Source organism: Octopus bimaculoides, chromosome 5 (assembly GCF_001194135.2).
Source record: "Octopus bimaculoides isolate UCB-OBI-ISO-001 chromosome 5, ASM119413v2, whole genome shotgun sequence".
Classification (NCBI taxonomy): Eukaryota; Metazoa; Mollusca; class Cephalopoda; order Octopoda; family Octopodidae; genus Octopus; species Octopus bimaculoides.
Window position 1 is genome coordinate 18,959,042 of NC_068985.1, and position 5,879 is coordinate 18,964,920.

At 38.2% G+C, this 5,879-nt stretch overlaps 1 protein-coding gene across 1 annotated transcript in view; it reads right to left on the minus strand.

Moving 5' to 3' along the window:
• The window catches only part of LOC106874498 (uncharacterized), a 9,188-nt gene that overhangs the window by 2,360 nt on the left and 949 nt on the right, over nt 1-5,879 (minus strand). The gene's annotated exons all lie outside the window — the stretch shown is intronic.

Here is a 5,879-nt window from a genome sequence, read left to right on the forward strand (position 1 = left end):
TATATATATATATATATATATATATATATGTTAAGCTGATCTCAGGAGGACAAATGAATGCAACAAATGATAAGATGCTGTACTGGAGAGGAGCCATCCAATCCATGCAAATACAGAGAAATCAACATAAAATTAGAATGATTACAATGAAGATAATACAATAATGATGTCATTCTGTAATGTAAAAAGCACCCAGTACTGTATTGTGTGTATGTGCATGCACCCAGTACACTCTGTAAAGCGGTTGGCATTATGGAGGGCATCCAGACATTGAAACTGTGCTAAAACTGACAACTGGAGCCTGTGCAGCTCTCTGGCTGGCCAGCTCCTGTCAAACTGATCTTTATTCTTTATTCTAATCAGTTAAGTGGCCTTTCTCTGAATGTAGTTTAAAACGTCTGTATGGCCATCTATATGTAGCTCATCCAGTAGCATCATCCAGGATGTGCAAGCAATATTTTTTTGTACACTTCAACTGAACTTTGTGATCTTTGTGAGCTTGCCGTCTTGGTTGCCAATAATGAGATTTAATCTCTAAAATAGGAATATTTCTTTTGCTGGGGTAGGGAAATGGAGGATTCTTCTGACTGAATAATACAGGGTGTTCCAAAAGTCAATAATGGGTTTCAATTTTTAATAACTTCCTTAACTTTACATAAATGCATGAAATTTTGATACAATGTAAAAGACATAATGGAAATTTATATGCACCAGTCAAATTTTGTAACATCACTACACCACATATGAAAAATGACATTACTTAAATGGCAGCCATTTTCAGCTTTGGACATCCATGCTCTTTCCAAAACTTGCACCATAACACTCTCAAGAGTTTCAGACCCCACTTCTCTGATTTCTCTATTGATGTTCTCCTTCAGTTGCCCCAGGGTCTCCGGTTTGTTGACATAAACCCTCTCTTTTGGGTATCCCCACAAGAAAAACTCCAGGCTAGTCAAGTCTGTAGAATGTGAAGGCCATTCAAAGTAGACCTCACACCTGGTTCCAGCAAGATGGGGCAACTGCTCATACCACAGGAAAAACAATGCAGTTGCTACGGCAGTGCTTTGGAGAGAGAATAATTTCCTGCTACAGCAATGTCAACTGGCCTTCATGTCCTTTACATTGGTATCAAAATTTGTATCACAAATGTTTTACTAATGTAAACAAGACAATTTCATTGATAGTTTTGCCCAAATTTACAGTGATTTCATTTTTTAGTTTTTGTTATTGTTTAAATAAGGAATTTAAATTTTAAACTCATACCATAACTAAATAACTTTAATCAATTCAATTTGTTTCAAATGGTTAAGAGAATTTCTTTTCAAAATTTTACCAAATAAGCTTCATACAATCTAGCATCAAAATTCAAAACAGTATATTATATTCAAAGAACTTTGTAACTGTATGACAATAATTCTTACTTTCATTTGACCTTTGAATTTCACTCTTTAGCATTTAAACTGGCCATATTCAGCCTAAATATTCTACCTGTTTTATGTTCAAACTACCCAGATCTGGTCTCCCTCATCTGCTCTAAAATATTATGCTAAATACAAACAATCACATCATCAAAATCTCAAAACAAAAAGATCATGAGTGATTAATTCAAAACAATGTGAATAAATAAGTATTAAATTTGACAAAGTAATTTGAATGTTAAAAGGGTTAGAGTAAAAATCTAATAATGTTTTTGTTTTTTTCCAAATAATTTCTTGACTATGTTTTCAAATGCTTCAAAGTACAATTTGGATTAATTCACATGTAATATAACAATTTTGCTTAAAAATCCTTTGCAATCCATCCATTTCCCCAAATATACTCATTAATAATCTTTTGTAGCTTGCTGTAGTTTTTTCCTTTCAAAATGTATTAATTTTCTTTCTAATATGTAATATTATGAGTTTAATTGTTTCCAAGTGATACATACATACATACATACATACATACATATATATCTCTTTTACTCTTTTACTCCTTTACTTGTTTCAGTCATTTGACTGTGGCCATGCTGGTGCACTGCCTTTAGTCGAGCAAATCGACCCCAGGACTTTTTCTTTGTAAGCCTAGTACTTATATCAACTAAAATTTGAGGTTCTTCAAATGAAGCCTTTTGAAATATTTGTTCTGCACTGATTTACAGACACTTCCATGCACATTTGCCAATGGAAATGCAGTCTACTGTGTGATTGGCTCACTGGAAACTTGTAACCGGTAACCTATTATTCATCAACTACAATATAAAATTAAATAAATAACTGACTTCTCTTATTATATAGGTCACATGAATTATTAAAAAAAAAATTTATACCTTTTCATTTAAAATGGCATTGTTAAAGGTATTTAGAGTACTGAAATTCTTAAGCTGTTATGAGATGATAGCAATAAATAAGAAAAAAAAAAAAAAATTATTTAGAAGCCAGCAGCTTTACAAGCTTGGTTTTCAAAATCCAATGAAACAGCATAAAAAGATAACGAGAAAACAGGAAATTACTGGTGATAAGGAAGTTTTCTTTGAGCGGAATGGTTTGCTGAAATTATGGTAGTTTAGCATTGCAGATAGGCAATTGTGATTCAGTTTTATCATTTGTGTTTACAAAATTGTTATATAACAGAACAGGTGTAGAAGGAAGGACTTAGCAGTATTATTCACACACTCACACATACTTGATATGTACTTGTTTACATGTTCAGCCTGTCAGCTGTGGCCATGCTGGAGTGCTGCTGTTAGGCAATGGTTACAGTGGATGACTACCTGTATATGTATGTATGTATGTATGTATGTATGTATGTATGTGTGTATGTGTGTATGTCTCTTCTATTTTTTAAAATTATTATAAATCTTCCACTGAGGAAGGAACTAGTTTTCAACAAAGATACAAGGCTCTATCTTTGGGATGTAGTTTACACAGACAAATTCACATTTGGAACTTGAGAAAAGTCTTGCATATTTTTACTGTTCCACTTACAGACTGCACTTGTAATGTACGAATTAGCCGGTCGATTTCTCTTTCTGAAGATCCCAGTTTATTCAGATTCTCCTTTAAGCATTTACTAATAAAACCTAATGCTCCAATTATTATTGGTATGAATATGAATTCATAGTCTGAATATAGAAGCTGGAGGTTTTGAAACAGTTATCCATACATGTCCTCTTTTTCTTTGATTTTCAAACATTGAGCCTCACAGAGGCAATGACAGGAGACCGAGACCTTTGGAGGTATGCTTTGATTGAGAAGACCCGGCAGCTAAAGTGAGATCACAGCCATGGCCGATGCCAGTGTTGCATGTCTGGCCCAATTAAGAGTACCCATGATGTGTTGGGTGATATGATATACTTGAGAAGACCTGTTGAGTCAAGTAAAACCAAAATTGTAGCTGTGAGTGCCCCTGACTGGCTTCCATGCCAGTGGCACATAAAAAGCACTATCTGAACGTGATTGACACCAGGACTGCCTGACTGGTCCCCATGCTGGTAGCATGTAAAAAGCACCATCTGAACATGGCTGATGCCAGTACCCCCTGACTGGCTCCCATGCCAGTGGCACATAAAAAGCACCATCTGAACATGGCTGATGCCAGTACTCCCTGACTGGCTCTTGTGCCAGTGGCATGTAAAAAGCACCATGTGAAAGTGGCTGATGCCAGTACCCCCTGACTGGTGCCCGTGTCAGTGGCACATAAAAAGCACTATCCAAATGTGATTGGTGCCAGGATCACCTGACTGGCTCCTGTACCGGTGGCACATAAAAAGCACCCACTCTTGGAGTGGTTGGTGTTAGGGAGGGCATCCAGCTATAGAAACATTGCCAGATCAGATTGGAGCCTGGTGCAGCCACTGGCTCTCCAGACCTCAGTCAAACCGTCCAGCCCATGCCAGCATGGAAAATGGACGTTAAAAGATGATGATGATTTATATATGCAGGGCAGCTGATCTCATACCTTTGCCCCTCTGTCCCAAACAATAATATCCGGCCTGTTGTCTTTACATTTGACAGAAGTTTTGGTGGAAATATTCCACCAGTATTCCTTAAGTTGGTGTTTATGAATATATTCCATAACAGAGGGATTTTCTAAGTTTATTTCAGGATAGTCTTTTTTGCGGATGACATTGTAAATTGTTTTAGCAGCATCGTGCCACATAAGGAGGCAGTACCGTGATGACATTTTAGGACAGCTGCTGATCACATGCATGGTGTCCTCCACAGAAACATGACTTAACCTACACACGCGGTTGCACCTTGGGATTACAAGAGTGTCACTGTCTCCCTTGTTCACCAGGTACTTTGTGGCAATCTCCTGTTACTGGATTGCAAATGCATAACCTTCGAAATGTAATGTGATGTATTGGTCTCGTGTTCAAGAGAAGCTGAACTTTGAGTCAATTCTAATGTATGTATGTATGCATTTATGCATGCATGCATGCATGCATGTATGTATGTATGTATGTATGTATGTATGTATGTATGTATGATTGCATGCATGTATATATGTGTGCATGCATGTGTACATACATGTGTATGTGTGTATATATATATATATATATATATATATATATATATACACATTATCATCATTATTTAATGTCTGCTTTCCATGCTGGCATGGGTTAGATGTTTTGACTGGAACTGGTAAGTCAGGGAGCTGCACCAGGTTCCAGTCTGATTTGGCATGGTTTCTATGGCTGGATGCCTTTCCTAACACCAATCACTCCAAGAGTGAAATGGGTCCGTTTATGTGCTGCTGGCATGGGTACCATTTACATGACACTGGCAACGGCCACAATTACAAGTCTTCTCAGCATAGCATCACCAAAAGTCTTGGTCACTTATTATCACCTCTGTGAGGCCCAACATTTAAAGATCATGCTTCACCACCTCATACCATGTCTTCTGGGTCTACCTCTTCCACAGGTTCCCTTCATAGTTAGAGATCAGCACTTCTTTACACAGCTGTCCTCGTCTACACGCATCACCTGACCATACTAGTGCAGTTGTCTCTCTTGCACACCACATCTGATGCCTCCTATACCCAACCTTTCTCTCAAGATGCTTACACTCTATCGTACATGCACACTGACATTGCACACCCAGTGAAGCATATATACACACACACACACACACACACACACACACACACACACACACACACACACACACACACACACACACACACACACATATATATATCATCATCACCAACATAATTTTAATGTACATTTTTCCATACTTGCATTTGTTGGATGGAGCTTACAGAGGCAGATTTTCAACAGTTGGATGCCCTTCCAAACATCAATCATTTTACAGTGTGGACTGGATGCACCAGCATGGTCACCAAGTAACTCGCAAGACAAAGATCCTTTGAGAGGGATGGGGCATTGAACGAGGTGGCCTTGTTCCAGGTGATGAGAGGTTAGAGTGTGACAGAGCGATAGAAACAGGTGTCTTGCTGTAGTGGAGATACGTGATTACCCAGTCAGAGGGAGAGAGCAAGAGAAGAGAGAGAGAGAGAGAGAGTGATCAAGAATGAGAAAGAGAGTGAAAGAGGGTGAGAGAGAGATAGTGGTGAAGTGCCAAGGCATACCCTCAAGGTACAAGGATCAGAATATAAATGGGATGATAGAGTATTACCAAGGGTGTATGAGTAGGGAGTAGGGACTTCATATGAATGCAAAGAGTGTGGTGTGGGGATGCAGTGACTGGTGAAATGTGGGCATATAGAGGAGGTGGGTGACAACAGGATAACAATGATACAGAATAGGGCAATGAGGACATGATTGGGGAGCAAGAGATAAGCATAAGCATAGTGCATGAAAAAGAGGAAATGTGAGGAAGAGAAGAGGAGATGTAGTTTGGTTTGCTGGACTACGAATATCAGTAAAG